General features: G+C 40.4%; 21 non-coding genes across 21 annotated transcripts; all 21 read right to left on the reverse strand.

The window, feature by feature from the left end:
* Window positions 1-210: 210 nt before the first annotated feature.
* On the reverse strand, window positions 211-284 carry TRNAI-AAU (transfer RNA isoleucine (anticodon AAU)). The gene has a single exon. It is a non-coding gene; the product is annotated as a tRNA-Ile (tRNA).
* Window positions 285-682: 398 nt separating this feature from the next.
* Window positions 683-756, reverse strand: TRNAI-AAU (transfer RNA isoleucine (anticodon AAU)). Its single transcript has one exon. It is a non-coding gene; the product is annotated as a tRNA-Ile (tRNA).
* Window positions 757-1,154: 398 nt separating this feature from the next.
* Window positions 1,155-1,228, reverse strand: TRNAI-AAU (transfer RNA isoleucine (anticodon AAU)). The gene has a single exon. It is a non-coding gene; the product is annotated as a tRNA-Ile (tRNA).
* A 398-nt stretch (window positions 1,229-1,626) lies between these two features.
* On the reverse strand, window positions 1,627-1,700 carry TRNAI-AAU (transfer RNA isoleucine (anticodon AAU)). The gene has a single exon. It is a non-coding gene; the product is annotated as a tRNA-Ile (tRNA).
* A 398-nt stretch (window positions 1,701-2,098) lies between these two features.
* On the reverse strand, window positions 2,099-2,172 carry TRNAI-AAU (transfer RNA isoleucine (anticodon AAU)). The gene has a single exon. It is a non-coding gene; the product is annotated as a tRNA-Ile (tRNA).
* Window positions 2,173-2,570: 398 nt separating this feature from the next.
* On the reverse strand, window positions 2,571-2,644 carry TRNAI-AAU (transfer RNA isoleucine (anticodon AAU)). The gene has a single exon. It is a non-coding gene; the product is annotated as a tRNA-Ile (tRNA).
* A 398-nt stretch (window positions 2,645-3,042) lies between these two features.
* Window positions 3,043-3,116, reverse strand: TRNAI-AAU (transfer RNA isoleucine (anticodon AAU)). The gene has a single exon. It is a non-coding gene; the product is annotated as a tRNA-Ile (tRNA).
* A 398-nt stretch (window positions 3,117-3,514) lies between these two features.
* On the reverse strand, window positions 3,515-3,588 carry TRNAI-AAU (transfer RNA isoleucine (anticodon AAU)). Its single transcript has one exon. It is a non-coding gene; the product is annotated as a tRNA-Ile (tRNA).
* A 398-nt stretch (window positions 3,589-3,986) lies between these two features.
* On the reverse strand, window positions 3,987-4,060 carry TRNAI-AAU (transfer RNA isoleucine (anticodon AAU)). The gene has a single exon. It is a non-coding gene; the product is annotated as a tRNA-Ile (tRNA).
* A 398-nt stretch (window positions 4,061-4,458) lies between these two features.
* Window positions 4,459-4,532, reverse strand: TRNAI-AAU (transfer RNA isoleucine (anticodon AAU)). The gene has a single exon. It is a non-coding gene; the product is annotated as a tRNA-Ile (tRNA).
* An 870-nt stretch (window positions 4,533-5,402) lies between these two features.
* TRNAI-AAU (transfer RNA isoleucine (anticodon AAU)) lies at window positions 5,403-5,476 on the reverse strand. Its single transcript has one exon. It is a non-coding gene; the product is annotated as a tRNA-Ile (tRNA).
* A 398-nt stretch (window positions 5,477-5,874) lies between these two features.
* Window positions 5,875-5,948, reverse strand: TRNAI-AAU (transfer RNA isoleucine (anticodon AAU)). Its single transcript has one exon. It is a non-coding gene; the product is annotated as a tRNA-Ile (tRNA).
* A 398-nt stretch (window positions 5,949-6,346) lies between these two features.
* Window positions 6,347-6,420, reverse strand: TRNAI-AAU (transfer RNA isoleucine (anticodon AAU)). Its single transcript has one exon. It is a non-coding gene; the product is annotated as a tRNA-Ile (tRNA).
* Window positions 6,421-7,290: 870 nt separating this feature from the next.
* On the reverse strand, window positions 7,291-7,364 carry TRNAI-AAU (transfer RNA isoleucine (anticodon AAU)). The gene has a single exon. It is a non-coding gene; the product is annotated as a tRNA-Ile (tRNA).
* Window positions 7,365-8,234: 870 nt separating this feature from the next.
* Window positions 8,235-8,308, reverse strand: TRNAI-AAU (transfer RNA isoleucine (anticodon AAU)). The gene has a single exon. It is a non-coding gene; the product is annotated as a tRNA-Ile (tRNA).
* An 871-nt stretch (window positions 8,309-9,179) lies between these two features.
* Window positions 9,180-9,253, reverse strand: TRNAI-AAU (transfer RNA isoleucine (anticodon AAU)). The gene has a single exon. It is a non-coding gene; the product is annotated as a tRNA-Ile (tRNA).
* A 2,285-nt stretch (window positions 9,254-11,538) lies between these two features.
* On the reverse strand, window positions 11,539-11,612 carry TRNAI-AAU (transfer RNA isoleucine (anticodon AAU)). Its single transcript has one exon. It is a non-coding gene; the product is annotated as a tRNA-Ile (tRNA).
* A 398-nt stretch (window positions 11,613-12,010) lies between these two features.
* On the reverse strand, window positions 12,011-12,084 carry TRNAI-AAU (transfer RNA isoleucine (anticodon AAU)). The gene has a single exon. It is a non-coding gene; the product is annotated as a tRNA-Ile (tRNA).
* A 405-nt stretch (window positions 12,085-12,489) lies between these two features.
* TRNAI-AAU (transfer RNA isoleucine (anticodon AAU)) lies at window positions 12,490-12,563 on the reverse strand. The gene has a single exon. It is a non-coding gene; the product is annotated as a tRNA-Ile (tRNA).
* Window positions 12,564-12,960: 397 nt separating this feature from the next.
* TRNAI-AAU (transfer RNA isoleucine (anticodon AAU)) lies at window positions 12,961-13,034 on the reverse strand. Its single transcript has one exon. It is a non-coding gene; the product is annotated as a tRNA-Ile (tRNA).
* A 398-nt stretch (window positions 13,035-13,432) lies between these two features.
* Window positions 13,433-13,506, reverse strand: TRNAI-AAU (transfer RNA isoleucine (anticodon AAU)). Its single transcript has one exon. It is a non-coding gene; the product is annotated as a tRNA-Ile (tRNA).
* Window positions 13,507-16,678: the final 3,172 nt, after the last annotated feature.

Genomic DNA, 16,678 nt, shown 5'->3' on the forward strand with positions numbered 1-16,678 from the left:
AGTAACCTTGGGTTCGAACTCATCTTTACAGTTGTATTATTCCTCAACTGCTACCATCTTGCCATATATGTTAGGATTTCGAACATGTCTTCTATTCTAATAAGATCTTTCTCATGTTTTTATTATTAGCGATCGGTCTCCTTTTGATCATCGTTCTAGGACTAAGACTGCAAAAAGAAAGAAAAAAGAAGTTTAAAAACTAAAAATAATTGGCCCATGCAGGTCTCGAACCTGCGACCTTCGCGTTATTAGCACGACGCTCTAACCAACTGAGCTAATAGGCCAACTCCCAAGTCCAACTACTCAATATCCACCTTCGCACTCATCACGGTCGTTTGAAACTTCTATGTTTTCTCCACCACCGGTAGCACCATTGGGAGTGAGAGCATCCTCACAAAATGTAACGTAAGCATCATCATGTGGGTCTTGATCTTCTTTATGTTATTCATTTCCTAAATCTGATTCATATTCAAGTAACCTTGTGTTCGAACTCATCTTTACAGTTGTATTCTTCCTCATCTGCTACTATCTTGCCATAAATGTTAGGATTTCGAACATGTCTTCTATTCTAATAAGATCTTTCTCATGTTTTTATTATTAGCGATCGGTCTCCTTTTGATCATCGATCTTGGACTAAGACTGCAAAAATAAAGAAAAAAGAAGTTTAAAAGCTAAAAATAATTGGCCCATGCAGGTCTTGAACCTGCGACCTTCGCGTTATTAGCACGACGCTCTAACCAACTGAGCTAATAGGCCAACTCCCAAGTCCAACTACTCAATATCCACCTTCGCACTCATCAGGGTCGTTTACAGCTTCTATGTTTTCTCCACCACCAGTAGCACCATTAGGAGTGAGAGCATCCTCACAAAATGTCACGTAAGCATCATCATGTGGGTCTTGATCTTCTTTATGTTATTCATTTCCTAAATCTGATTCATCTTCATGTAACCTTGGGTTCGAACTCATCTTTACAGTTGTATTATTCCTCAACTGCTACCATCTTGCCATATATGTTAGGATTTCGAACATGTCTTCTATTCTAATAAGATCATTCTGATGTTTTTATTATTAGCGATCGGTCTCCTTTTGATCATCGTTCTAGGACTAAGACTGCAAAAAGAAAGAAAAAAGAAGTTTAAAAACTAAAAATAATTGGCCCATGCAGGTCTCGAACCTGCGACCTTCGCGTTATTAGCACGACGCTCTAACCAACTGAGCTAATAGGCCAACTCCCAAGTCCAACTACTCAATATCCACCTTCGCACTCATCAGGGTCGTTTACAGCTTCTATGTTTTCTCCACCACCAGTAGCACCATTAGGAGTGAGAGCATCCTCACAAAATGTCACGTAAGCATCATCATGTGGGTCTTGATCTTCTTTATGTTATTCATTTCCTAAATCTGATTCATCTTCATGTAACCTTGGGTTCGAACTCATCTTTACAGTTGTATTATTCCTCAACTGCTACCATCTTGCCATATATGTTAGGATTTCGAACATGTCTTCTATTCTAATAAGATCTTTCTCATGTTTTTATTATTAGCGATCGGTCTCCTTTTGATCATCGTTCTTGGACTAAGACTGCAAAAAGAAAGAAAAAAGAAGTTTAAAAACTAAAAATAATTGGCCCATGCAGGTCTCGAACCTGCGACCTTCGCGTTATTAGCACGACGCTCTAACCAACTGAGCTAATAGGCCAACTCCCAAGTCCAACTACTCAATATCCACCTTCGCACTCATCACGGTCGTTTGAAACTTCTATGTTTTCTCCACCACCGGTAGCACCATTGGGAGTGAGAGCATCCTCACAAAATGTAACGTAAGCATCATCATGTGGGTCTTGATCTTCTTTATGTTATTCATTTCCTAAATCTGATTCATATTCAAGTAACCTTGGGTTCGAACTCATCTTTACAGTTGTATTATTCCTCAACTGCTACCATCTTGCCATATATGTTAGGATTTCGAACATGTCTTCTATTCTAATAAGATCTTTCTCATGTTTTTATTATTAGCGATCGGTCTCCTTTTGATCATCGTTCTAGGACTAAGACTGCAAAAAGAAAGAAAAAAGAAGTTTAAAAACTAAAAATAATTGGCCCATGCAGGTCTCGAACCTGCGACCTTCGCGTTATTAGCACGACGCTCTAACCAACTGAGCTAATAGGCCAACTCCCAAGTCCAACTACTCAATATCCACCTTCGCACTCATCACGGTCGTTTGAAACTTCTATGTTTTCTCCACCACCGGTAGCACCATTGGGAGTGAGAGCATCCTCACAAAATGTAACGTAAGCATCATCATGTGGGTCTTGATCTTCTTTATGTTATTCATTTCCTAAATCTGATTCATATTCAAGTAACCTTGTGTTCGAACTCATCTTTACAGTTGTATTCTTCCTCATCTGCTACTATCTTGCCATAAATGTTAGGATTTCGAACATGTCTTCTATTCTAATAAGATCTTTCTCATGTTTTTATTATTAGCGATCGGTCTCCTTTTGATCATCGATCTTGGACTAAGACTGCAAAAATAAAGAAAAAAGAAGTTTAAAAGCTAAAAATAATTGGCCCATGCAGGTCTTGAACCTGCGACCTTCGCGTTATTAGCACGACGCTCTAACCAACTGAGCTAATAGGCCAACTCCCAAGTCCAACTACTCAATATCCACCTTCGCACTCATCAGGGTCGTTTACAGCTTCTATGTTTTCTCCACCACCAGTAGCACCATTAGGAGTGAGAGCATCCTCACAAAATGTCACGTAAGCATCATCATGTGGGTCTTGATCTTCTTTATGTTATTCATTTCCTAAATCTGATTCATCTTCATGTAACCTTGGGTTCGAACTCATCTTTACAGTTGTATTATTCCTCAACAGCTACCATCTTGCCATATATGTTAGGATTTCGAACATGTCTTCTATTCTAATAAGATCTTTCTCATGTTTTTATTATTAGCGATCGGTCTCCTTTTGATCATCGTTCTAGGACTAAGACTGCAAAAAGAAAGAAAAAAGAAGTTTAAAAACTAAAAATAATTGGCCCATGCAGGTCTCGAACCTGCGACCTTCGCGTTATTAGCACGACGCTCTAACCAACTGAGCTAATAGGCCAACTCCCAAGTCCAACTACTCAATATCCACCTTCGCACTCATCACGGTCGTTTGAAACTTCTATGTTTTCTCCACCACCGGTAGCACCATTGGGAGTGAGAGCATCCTCACAAAATGTAACGTAAGCATCATCATGTGGGTCTTGATCTTCTTTATGTTATTCATTTCCTAAATCTGATTCATATTCAAGTAACCTTGGGTTCGAACTCATCTTTACAGTTGTATTCTTCCTCATCTGCTACTATCTTGCCATAAATGTTAGGATTTCGAACATGTCTTCTATTCTAATAAGATCTTTCTCATGTTTTTATTATTAGTGATCGGTCTCCTTTTGATCATCGATCTTGGACTAAGACTGCAAAAAGAAAGAAAAAAGAAGTTTAAAAGCTAAAAATAATTGGCCCATGCAGGTCTCGAACCTGCGACCTTCGCGTTATTAGCACGACGCTCTAACCAACTGAGCTAATAGGCCAACTCCCAAGTCCAACTACTCAATATCCACCTTCGCACTCATCAGGGTCGTTTACAGCTTCTATGTTTTCTCCACCACCAGTAGCACCATTAGGAGTGAGAGCATCCTCACAAAATGTCACGTAAGCATCATCATGTGGGTCTTGATCTTCTTTATGTTATTCATTTCCTAAATCTGATTCATCTTCATGTAACCTTGGGTTCGAACTCATCTTTACAGTTGTATTATTCCTCAACTGCTACCATCTTGCCATATATGTTAGGATTTCGAACATGTCTTCTATTCTAATAAGATCTTTCTCATGTTTTTATTATTAGCGATCGGTCTCCTTTTGATCATCGTTCTAGGACTAAGACTGCAAAAAGAAAGAAAAAAGAAGTTTAAAAACTAAAAATAATTGGCCCATGCAGGTCTCGAACCTGCGACCTTCGCGTTATTAGCACGACGCTCTAACCAACTGAGCTAATAGGCCAACTCCCAAGTCCAACTACTCAATATCCACCTTCGCACTCAACACGGTCGTTTGAAACTTCTATGTTTTCTCCACCACCGGTAGCACCATTGGGAGTGAGAGCATCCTCACAAAATGTAACGTAAGCATCATCATGTGGGTCTTGATCTTCTTTATGTTATTCATTTCCTAAATCTGATTCATATTCAAGTAACCTTGGGTTCGAACTCATCTTTACAGTTGTATTATTCCTCAACTGCTACCATCTTGCCATATATGTTAGGATTTCGAACATGTCTTCTATTCTAATAAGATCTTTCTCATGTTTTTATTATTAGCGATCGGTCTCCTTTCGATCATCGATCTTGGACTAAGACTGCAAAAAGAAAGAAAAAAGAAGTTTAAAAGCTAAAAATAATTGGCCCATGCAGGTCTCGAACCTGCGACCTTCGCGTTATTAGCACGACGCTCTAACCAACTGAGCTAATAGGCCAACTCCCAAGTCCAACTACTCAATATCCACCTTCGCACTCATCACGGTCGTTTGAAACTTCTATGTTTTCTCCACCACCGGTAGCACCATTGGGAGTGAGAGCATCCTCACAAAATGTAACGTAAGCATCATCATGTGGGTCTTGATCTTCTTTATGTTATTCATTTCCTAAATCTGATTCATATTCAAGTAACCTTGGGTTCGAACTCATCTTTACAGTTGTATTCTTCCTCATCTGCTACTATCTTGCCATAAATGTTAGGATTTCGAACATGTCTTCTATTCTAATAAGATCTTTCTCATGTTTTTATTATTAGCGATCGGTCTCCTTTCGATCATCGATCTTGGACTAAGACTGCAAAAAGAAAGAAAAAAGAAGTTTAAAAGCTAAAAATAATTGGCCCATGTAGGTCTCGAACCTGCGACCTTCGCGTTATTAGCACGACGCTCTAAACAACTGAGCTAATAGGCCAACTCCCAAGTCCAACTACTCAATATCCACCTTCGCACTCAACACGGTCGTTTGAAACTTCTATGTTTTCTCCACCACCGGTAGCACCATTGGGAGTGAGAGCATCCTCACAAAATGTAACGTAAGCATCATCATGTGGGTCTTGATCTTCTTTATGTTATTCATTTCCTAAATCTGATTCATATTCAAGTAACCTTGGGTTCGAACTCATCTTTACAGTTGTATTATTCCTCAACTGCTACCATCTTGCCATATATGTTAGGATTTCGAACATGTCTTCTATTCTAATAAGATCTTTCTCATGTTTTTATTATTAGCGATCGGTCTCCTTTTGATCATCGTTCTAGGACTAAGACTGCAAAAAGAAAGAAAAAAGAAGTTTAAAAACTAAAAATAATTGGCCCATGCAGGTCTCGAACCTGCGACCTTCGCGTTATTAGCACGACGCTCTAACCAACTGAGCTAATAGGCCAACTCCCAAGTCCAACTACTCAATATCCACCTTCGCACTCATCACGGTCGTTTGAAACTTCTATGTTTTCTCCACCACCGGTAGCACCATTGGGAGTGAGAGCATCCTCACAAAATGTAACGTAAGCATCATCATGTGGGTCTTGATCTTCTTTATGTTATTCATTTCCTAAATCTGATTCATATTCAAGTAACCTTGGGTTCGAACTCATCTTTACAGTTGTATTCTTCCTCATCTGCTACTATCTTGCCATAAATGTTAGGATTTCGAACATGTCTTCTATTCTAATAAGATCTTTCTCATGTTTTTATTATTAGCGATCGGTCTCCTTTCGATCATCGATCTTGGACTAAGACTGCAAAAAGAAAGAAAAAGGAAGTTTAAAAGCTAAAAATAATTGGCCCATGCAGGTCTCGAACCTGCGACCTTCACGTTATTAGCACGACGCTCTAACCAACTGAGCTAATAGGCCAACTCCCAAGTCCAACTACTTAATATCCACCTTCGCACTCATCAGGGTCGTTTACAGCTTCTATGTTTTCTCCACCACCAGTAGCACCATTAGGAGTGAGAGCATCCTCACAAAATGTCACGTAAGCATCATTATGTGTGTCTTGATCTTCTTTATGTTATTCATTTCCTAAATCTGATTCATCTTCTTGTAACCTTGGGTTCGAACTCATCTTTACAGTTGTATTATTCCTCAACTGCTACCATCTTGCCATATATGTTAGGATTTCGAACATGTCTTCTATTCTAATCAGATCTTTCTCATGTTTTTATTATTAGCGATCGGTCTCCTTTTGATCATCGATCTTGGACTAAGACTGCAAAAAGAAAGAAAAAAGAAGTTTAAAAACTCAAAATAATTGGCCCATGCAGGTCTCGAACCTGCGACCTTCGCGTTATTAGCACGACACTCTAACCAACTGAGCTAATAGGCCAACTCCCAAGTCCAACTACTCAATATCCACCTTCGCACTCATCAGGGTCGTATACAGCTTCTATGTTTTCTCCACCACCAGTAGCACCATTGGGAGTGAGAGCATCCTCACAAAATGTCACGTAAGCATCATCATGTGGGTCTTGATCTTCTTTATGTTATTCATTTCCTAAATCTGATTCATCTTCATGTAACCTTGGGTTCGAACTCATCTTTACAGTTGTATTCTTCCTCATCTGCTACCATCTTGCCATAAATGTTAGGATTTCGAACATGTCTTCTATTCTAATAAGATCTTTCTCATGTTTTTATTATTTGCGATCGGTCTCCTTTTGATCATCGTTCTTGGACTAAGACTGCAAAAAGAAAGAAAAAAGAAGTTTAAAATTTAAAAATAATTGGCCCATGCAGGTCTCAAACCTATGACCTTCGCGTTATTAGCACGACGCTCTAACCAACTGAGCTAATAGGCCAACTCCCAAGTCCAACTACTCAATATCCACCTTCGCACTCATCAGGGTCGTTTACAGCTTCTATGTTTTCTCCACCACCAGTATCACCATTGGAAGTGAGAGCATCCTCACAAAATGTCACGTAAGCATCATCATGTGGGTCTTTATCTTATTTATGTTATTCATTTCCAAAATCTGATTCATCTTCATGTAACCTTGGGTTCGAACTCATCTTAACAGTTGTATTCTTCCTCATCTGCTACTATCTTGTCATATATGTTAGGATTTCGAACATGTATTCTATTCTAATAAGATATTTCTCATGTTTTTATTATTAGCGATCAGTCTCCTTTTGATCATCGTTCTTGGACTAAGACTGCAAAAAGAAATAAAAAAGAAGTTTAAAAACTAAAAATAATTGGCCCATGCAGGTCTCGAACCTGCGACCTTCGCGTTATTAGCACGACGCTCTAACCAACTGAGCTAATAGGCCAATTCCCAAGTCCAACTACTCAATATCCACCTTCGCACTCATCAGGGTCGTTTACAGCTTCTATGTTTTCTCCACCACCAGTAGCACCATTGGGAGTGAGAGCATCCTCACAAAATGTCACGTAAGCATCATCATGTGGGTCTTGATCTTCTTTATGTTATTCATTTCCTAAATCTGATTCATCTTCATGTGACCTTGGGTTCGAACTCATCATTACAGTTGTATTCTTCCTCATCTGCTACCATCTTGCCATAAATGTTAGGATTTCGAAAATGTCTTCTATTCTAATATGATCTTTCTCATGTTTTAATTATTAGCGATCGGTCTCCTTTTGATCATCGTTCTTGGACTAAGACTGCGAAAAGAAAGAAAAAAGAAGTTTAAAAACTAAAAATAATTGGCCCATGCAGGTCTCGAACCAGCGACCTTCGTGTTATTAGCACGACGCTCTAACCAACTGAGCTAATAGGCCAACTCCCAAGTCCAACTACTCAATATCCACCTTCGCACTCATCACGGTCGTTTACAGCTTCTATGTTTTCTCCACCACCAGTAGCACCATTGGGAGTGAGAGCATCCTCACAAAATGTCACGTAAGCATCATCATGTGGGTCTTGATCTTCTTTATGTTATTCATTTCCTAAATCTGATTCATCTTCATGTAACCTTGGGTTCGAATTCATCTTTACAGTTGTATTCTTCCTCATCTGCTACCATCTTGCCATAAATGTTAGGATTTCGAAAATGTCTTCTATTCTAATATGATCTTTCTCATGTTTTAATTATTAGCGATCGGTCTCCTTTTGATCATCGTTCTTGGACTAAGACTGTGAAAAGAAAGAAAAAAGAAGTTTAAAAACTAAAAATAATTGGCCCATGCAGGTCTCGAACCTGCGACCTTCGCGTTATTAGCACGACGCTCTAACCAACTGAGCTAATAGGCCAACTCCCAAGTCCAACTACTCAATATCCAGCTTCGCACTCATCAGGGTCGTTTACAGCTTCTATGTTTTCTCCACCACCGGTAGCACCATTGGGAGTGAGAGCATCCTCACAAAATGTAACGTAAGCATCATCATGTGGGTCTTGATCTTCTTTATGTTATTCATTTCCTAAATCTAATTCATCTTCGTGTAACCTTGGGTTCGAACTCATCTTTACAGTTGTATTCTTCCTCATCTGCTACTATCTTGCCATATATGTTAGGATTTCGAACATGCCTTCTATTCAAATAAGATCTTTCTCATGTTTTTATTATTAGCGATCGGTCTCCTGTTGATCATCGTTCTTGGACTAAGACTGCAAAAAGAAAGAAAAAAAGAAGTTTAAAAACTAAAAATAATTGGCCCATGCAGGTCTCGAACGTGCGACCTACGCGTTATTAGCACGATGCTCTAACCAACTAAGTTAATAGGCCAACTCACAAGTCCAACTACTCAATATCCACCTTCACACTCATCAGGGTCGTTTACAGCTTCTATGTTTTCTCCACCACCAGTAGCACCATTGGGAGTGAGAGCATCCTCACAAAATGTCACGTAAGCATCATCATGTGGGTCTTGATCTTCTTTATGTTATTCATTTCCTAAATCTGATTCATCTTCATGTAACCTTGGGTTCGAATTCATCTTTACAGTTGTATTCTTCCTCATCTGCTACCATCTTGCCATAAATGTTAGGATTTCGAAAATGTCTTCTATTCTAATATGATCTTTCTCATGTTTTAATTATTAGCGATCGGTCTCCTTTTGATCATCGTTCTTGGACTAAGACTGCGAAAAGAAAGAAAAAAGAAGTTTAAAAACTAAAAATAATTGGCCCATGCAGGTCTCGAACCTACGACCTTCGCGTTATTAGCACGACGCTCTAACCAACTGAGCTAATAGGCCAACTGCCAAGTCCAACTACTCAATATCCACCTTCGCACTCATCAGGGTCGTTTACAACTTCTATGTTTTCTCCACCACCAGTAGCACCATTGGGAGTGAGAGCATCCTCACAAAATGTCACGTAAGCATCATCATGTGGGTCTTGATCTTCTTTATGTTATTCATTTCCTAAATCTGATTCATCTTCATGTAACCTTGGGTTCGAACTCATCTTTACAGCTGTATTCTTCCTCATCTGCTACCATGTTGCCATAAATGTTAGGATTTCGAAAATGTCTTCTATTCTAATATGATCTTTCTCATGTTTTAATTATTAGCGATCGGTCTCCTTTTGATCATCGTTCTTGGACTAAGACTGCGAAAAGAAAGAAAAAAGAAGTTTAAAAACTAAAAATAATTGGCCAATGCAAGTCTCGAACCTGCGACGTTCGCGTTATTAGCACGACGGTCTAACCAACTGAGCTAATAGGCCAACTCCCAAGTCCAACTACTCAATATCAAGCTTCACACTCATCAGGGTCGTTTACAGCTTCTATGTTTTCTCCAGCACCGGTAGCACCATTGGGAGTGAGAGCATCCTCACAAAATGTAACGTAAGCATCATCATGTGGGTCTTGATCTTCTTTATGTTATTCATTTCCTAAATCTGATTCATCTTCATGTAACCTTGGGTTCGAACTCATCTTTACAGTTGTATTCTTCCTCATCTGCTACTATCTTGCCATATATGTTAGGATTTCGAACATGCCTTCTATTCTAATAAGATCTTTCTCATGTTTTATTATTAGCGATCAGTCTCCTTTTGATCATCGTTCTTGGACTAAGACTGCAAAAAGAAAGAAAAAAGAAGTTTAAAAACTAACAATAATTGGTCCATGCAGGTCTCGAACCTGCGACCTTCGCGTTATTAGCACGATGCTCTAACCAACTGAGCTAATAGGCCAACTCCCAAGTCCAACTACTCAATATTCACCTTTACACTCATCAGGGTCGTTTACAGCTTCTATGTTTTCTCCATCACCAGTAGCACCATTGGGAGTGAGAGCATCCTCACAAAATGTCACGTAAGCTTCATCATGTGGGTCTTGATCTTCTTTATGTTATTCATTTCCAAAATCTGATTCATCTTCATGTAACCTTGGGTTCGAACTCATCTTTACAGCTGTATTCTTCCTCATCTGCTACTATCTTGTCATATATGCTAGGATTTTGAACATGTCTTCTATTCTAATAAGATATTTCTCATGTTTTTATTATTAGCGATCAGTCACCTTTTGATCATCATTCTTGGACTAAGACTGCAAAAAGAAATAAAAAGAAGTTTAAAAACTAAAAATAATTAGCCCGTGCAGGTCTCGAACCTGCGACCTTCGCGTTATTAGCACGACGCTCTAACCAACTGAGCTAATAGGCCAACTCCCAAGTCCAACTACTCAATATCAAGCTTTACACTCATCAGGGTCGTTTACAGCTTCTATGTTTTCTCCAGCACCGGTAGCACCATTGGGAGTGAGAGCATCCTCACAAAATGTAACGTAAGCATCATCATGTGGGTCTTGATCTTCTTTATGTTATTCATTTCCTAAATCTAATTCATCTTCGTGTAACCTTGGGTTCGAACTCATCTTTACAGTTGTATTCTTCCTCATCTGCTACTATCTTGCCATATATGTTAGGATTTCGAACATGCCTTCTATTCAAATAAGATCTTTCTCATGTTTTTATTATTAGCGATCGGTCTCCTGTTGATCATCGTTCTTGGACTAAGACTGCAAAAAGAAAGAAAAAAAGAAGTTTAAAAACTAAAAATAATTGGCCCATGCAGGTCTCGAACGTGCGACCTACGCGTTATTAGCACGATGCTCTAACCAACTAAGTTAATAGGCCAACTCACAAGTCCAACTACTCAATATCCACCTTCACACTCATCAGGGTCGTTTACAGCTTCTATGTTTTCTCCACCACCAGTAGCACCATTGGGAGTGAGAGCATCCTCACAAAATGTCACGTAAGCATCATCATGTGGGTCTTGATCTTCTTTATGTTATTCATTTCCTAAATCTGATTCATCTTCATGTAACCTTGGGTTCGAATTCATCTTTACAGTTGTATTCTTCCTCATCTGCTACCATCTTGCCATAAATGTTAGGATTTCGAAAATGTCTTCTATTCTAATATGATCTTTCTCATGTTTTAATTATTAGCGATCGGTCTCCTTTTGATCATCGTTCTTGGACTAAGACTGCGAAAAGAAAGAAAAAAGAAGTTTAAAAACTAAAAATAATTGGCCCATGCAGGTCTCGAACCTACGACCTTCGCGTTATTAGCACGACGCTCTAACCAACTGAGCTAATAGGCCAACTGCCAAGTCCAACTACTCAATATCCACCTTCGCACTCATCAGGGTCGTTTACAACTTCTATGTTTTCTCCACCACCAGTAGCACCATTGGGAGTGAGAGCATCCTCACAAAATGTCACGTAAGCATCATCATGTGGGTCTTGATCTTCTTTATGTTATTCATTTCCTAAATCTGATTCATCTTCATGTAACCTTGGGTTCGAACTCATCTTTACAGCTGTATTCTTCCTCATCTGCTACCATGTTGCCATAAATGTTAGGATTTTGAAAATGTCTTCTATTCTAATATGATCTTTCTCATGTTTTAATTATTAGCGATCGGTCTCCTTTTGATCATCGTTCTTGGACTAAGACTGCGAAAAGAAAGAAAAAAGAAGTTTAAAAACTAAAAATAATTGGCCAATGCAGGTCTCGAACCTGCGACCTTCGCGTTATTAGCACGACGCTCTAACCAACTGAGCTAATAGGCCAACTCCCAAGTCCAACTACTCAATATCAAGCTTCACACTCATCAGGGTCATTTACAGCTTCTATGTTTTCTCCAGCACCGGTAGCACCATTGGGAGTGAGAGCATCCTCACAAAATGTAACGTAAGCATCATCATGTGGGTCTTGATCTTCTTTATGTTATTCATTTCCTAAATCTGATTCATCTTCATGTAACCTTGGGTTCGAACTCATCTTTACAGTTGTATTCTTCCTCATCTGCTACTATCTTGCCATATATCATATATGTTAGGATTTCGAACATGCCTTCTATTCTAATAAGATCTTTCTCATGTTTTTATTATTAGCGATCGGTCTCCTTTTGATCATCGTTCTTGGACTAAGACTGCAAAAAGAAAGAAAAAAGAAGTTTAAAAACTAACAATAATTGGCCCATGCAGGTCTCGAACCTGCGACCTTCGCGTTATTAGCACGATGCTCTAACCAACTGAGCTAATAGGCCAACTCCCAAGTCCAACTACTCAATATTCACCTTTACACTCATCAGGGTCGTTTACAACTTCTATGTTTTCTCCATCACCAGTAGCACCATTGGGAGTGAGAGCATCCTCACAAAATGTCACGTAAGCTTCATCATGTGGGTCTTGATCTTCTTTATGTTATTCATTTCCAAAATCTGATTCATCTTCATGTAACCTTGGGTTCGAACTCATCTTTACAGCTGTATTCTTCCTCATCTGCTACTATCTTGCCATATATGCTAGGATTTTGAACATGTCTTCTATTCTAATAAGATATTTCTCATGTTTTTATTATTAGCGATCAGTCACCTTTTGATCATCATTCTTGGACTAAGACTGCAAAAAGAAATAAAAAGAAGTTTAAAAACTAAAAATAATTGGCCCATGCAGGTCTCGAACCTGCGACCTTCGCGTTATTAGCACGACGCTCTAACCAACTGAGCTAATAGGCCAACTCCCAAGTCCAACTACTCAATATCCACTTTTGCACTCATTGGGGTCGTTTACAGCTTCTATGTTTTCTCCACCACCAGTAGCACCATTGGGAGTGAGAGCATCCTCACAAAATGTCACGTAAGCATCATCATGTGGGTCTTGATCTTCTTTATGTTATTCATTTCCTAAATCTGATTCATCTTCATGTAACCTTGGGTTCGAACTCATCTTTACAGTTGTATTCTTCCTCATCTGCTACCATCTTGCCATAAATGTTAGGATTTCGAAAATGTCTTCTATTCTAATATGATCTTTCTCATGTTTTAATTATTAGCGACCGGTCTCCTTTTGATCATCGTTCTTGGACTAAGACTGTGAAAAGAAAGAAAAAAGAAGTTTAAAAACTAAAAATACTTGGCCCATGCAGGTCTCGAACCTGCGACCTTCGCGTTATTAGCACGACGCTCTAACCAACTGAGCTAATAGGCCAACTCCCAAGTCCAACTACTCAATATCCACCTTCGCACTCATCAGGGTCGTTTACAACTTCTATGTTTTCTCCACCACCAGTAGCACCATTGGGAGTGAGAGCATCCTCACAAAATGTCACGTAAGCATCATCATGTGGGTCTTGATCTTCTTTATGTTATTCATTTCCTAAATCTGATTCATCTTCATGTAACCTTGGGTTCGAACTCATCTTTACAGCTGTATTCTTCCTCATCTGCTACCATGTTGCCATAAATGTTAGGATTTTGAAAATGTCTTCTATTCTAATATGATCTTTCTCATGTTTTAATTATTAGCGATCGGTCTCCTTTTGATCATCGTTTGTTGGGGGCCTTCGTCCTCCGAAGGTCCTCAAAAACATGATTTGACAATGCTTTCCAAGTGAATTATATGAACAGGTATTTTCGGATTCAGAATTATGGATATGGAGCACGACCAGGACGAAGGCTGAGCCAGGCGAAGGTCGAAGGCAGCCGAAGCTGTACGCAGGGAAGCTTCGGCGCGATAGCACAAGGGGGAACCGACTTAAAGATAAAAAGACTTCGGGGTCCTCGATAGATTTCCATAAACCGTTAACAAATGTAATGGACATGGATGTAATTTTACGAGGGCTGCGTCCCGCGTCTATAAATAGATGAACAGTACTCCCGTACTGTTCACGCGGACTTGTCATTTTGCTTTTGGTGTCACGCTTGTACTCTCCACCTTCTCTCAGGACCGAAGGTACATTTGTAATTTGGGATCATTTCTGTTTTTCCATGTTAATAAAATAGAAATGATTCTTTGGTGATGCTTATATCATATTTCATGCTTTATGTGAGTCCTTCGTTATTACTTGTCATGTTTACGAAGGTATGCCTCTCATGACCTTCGTCCGAGACTCATTATTTCCCGAGGGGATATAATGCTTCGAAGGACGAAGGACCCTAACATTTAACACTTTTTATGTTGCCTTGTTCTTAACTCTTAGAATTTGAGAACAAGTCTCCAACATTGGCGCCCACCTCCGGTGAACTCACTTCCACTTCAAGTCTTCGTGAACACCTTCGGAAGCTATAGACCTTCGCTATGGCGCCGAAGAAAGCTTCAGCGGCTGGGGCTGCAGCATTACAACCGCTGGACCACAACCAGGAGACCGTCTCTCTTCGGGAGGCCAGAAGCCAGAAGAGAAAAGCTGTTAGCCCGACGCTTGAGGAACAAGAGCTGGACCAAGAAATCAGAGAGATGGAGATGTTACATCAACAAGTGCAGAGGAAGAAGGAGAAGATGGCCCGCCTAGCTGAGTTGCAAAGGCAAATTGACGAAGCTTCTGAGGAAGTTCGCCATCTCACTCACGATGAGCAGAACAGAAGGCCTCAGCAGAAAGACCTTCATCAGGAGGGCTTCGTCAACGAAGACGACTGGTATGATAATTTCCATCAGGGAAATTTTGTTTTTGATGGTGCTTCTCCTCTGTCTGCTGAGCTGCAGGCTACTCCTTGGCCTCCATCTTATAAGCCACCCCAGCTCCCCATGTTTGACGGCCACTCCGACCCGAAGCAATTCTTGATGAGCTACGAAGCAACAGTGTCTTCGTACGGGGGCAACGCTGCAGTCATGGCGAAGTCTTTCGTCATGGCCGTCAGGAATGTTGCTCAGACCTGGTATTCCTCCCTTCGGCCAGGAACGATCACTTCATGGCAGAAGCTGAAGGATATGTTACTGACCAGCTTTCAAGGATTTCAAACGAAGCCGGTTACAGCTCAAGCCCTCTTCCAGTGTATTCAGGATCACGAAGAATACCTTCAGGCTTATGTCCGAAGGTTCTTACGATTGAGGGCGCAGGCACCAACGGTGCCCAATGAAATCGTTGTCGAAGCCATGATCAAGGGGCTTCGTCCTGGACCTGCAGCTCAATACTTTGCTCGGAAGCCTCCTCAGACCCTGGAGAAATTGCTCCAAAAGATGGATGAGTACATTCGTGCCGACAATGACTTTCGCCAAAGAAGGGAGGAGGCCTTCAGATTTTCTGAGATGACCAGGGGCTTCGCAGGAAGATACTACCCGAGGCATGTCCGTTCCATTCATAGCGCTCAGAATGATGATAAGGGGAGTCAGCAAAACAGGCCGCAGTGCTCCTCACAGGCTTCGGGGCAACAACAAACTTCCTTTCGGCCACCAGCTCCAAGAGGCAGAGGCGCCAGGGGCTTCGGCGGAAGATTCGGAGATCAGCCAAGGAGACTGTTTTGTCTATTCTGTGGAGAGGGCAAGGGCCACACCACTAGGACGTGCCATGTTACAATCCAGAAGCAAAAGGAACTAGCCGAAGCCGCATCTCAACAAGCTCAGTCAAAGCAGGTTTTGCATACTGCTTCGTTTCATCCGCCTTATGTCCCACAATACATAGACAACCACCCTGCGGCTTCTGTAGCTTCGGCAAGTCAACCTCAAGCTTCCTGGCAGCAGCCTCCGCCTCCACCTCCATTGCAGCAAGGTCAACAGCCAGAAGGGAGTCAATACGCTCCACAGCAGAGGGACTTCAGAGAACAGTCCGAAGCTCGCACAGTCAACAGCACTGTGCCAGAGTCGAAGCACATTTATTGACATATCCTACCTTTGATAGCAGTCTTTTCTATTCAGTTTTATTTTCTGTGAAGCAAAAAACATTGATAGTTTCCATATAATAATTTCGTTGTTTCCACGAGAAAAATTTATTTGATCCACAGGCCTAAGTTGCCGAAGCTTAAAATTTCTTCCGTTACCAAGAAACACCTTCGGACTAAAAATCCTTCGGAGTAACAAAAAGTCGTTCTAAGGAACGCAGAGTAAGTTTATAAAGTCACAAAAAGTCGTTCCAAAGGGAGCGCAGCGTAAGTTTTCTGCTCAGAAGTCGTTCCTAAAGGAATGCAGAGCCTACAGCGAAAAGTCAACGCTGATACCGTCTAAGTAAAAGACGAAGAAGCTCCTAAGGGAGGCTTACAGCGAAAAGTCAACGCTGATGCCGTCTAAGTAAAAGACGAAGAAGCTCCAAAGACGTTCCTAAGGGAATGCAGAGCTTATGAATATATTTTATGTGTATCTTCGGAACAAATGTCACATGCATAACATAACATCATCACATCATTTTGCATAGCATAAGCATCATACATCATATCGCATTTGGTAAGAGAAA

This window comes from Zea mays, chromosome 2 (genome assembly GCF_902167145.1).
Source record: "Zea mays cultivar B73 chromosome 2, Zm-B73-REFERENCE-NAM-5.0, whole genome shotgun sequence".
NCBI lineage: Eukaryota > Viridiplantae > Streptophyta > Magnoliopsida > Poales > Poaceae > Zea > Zea mays.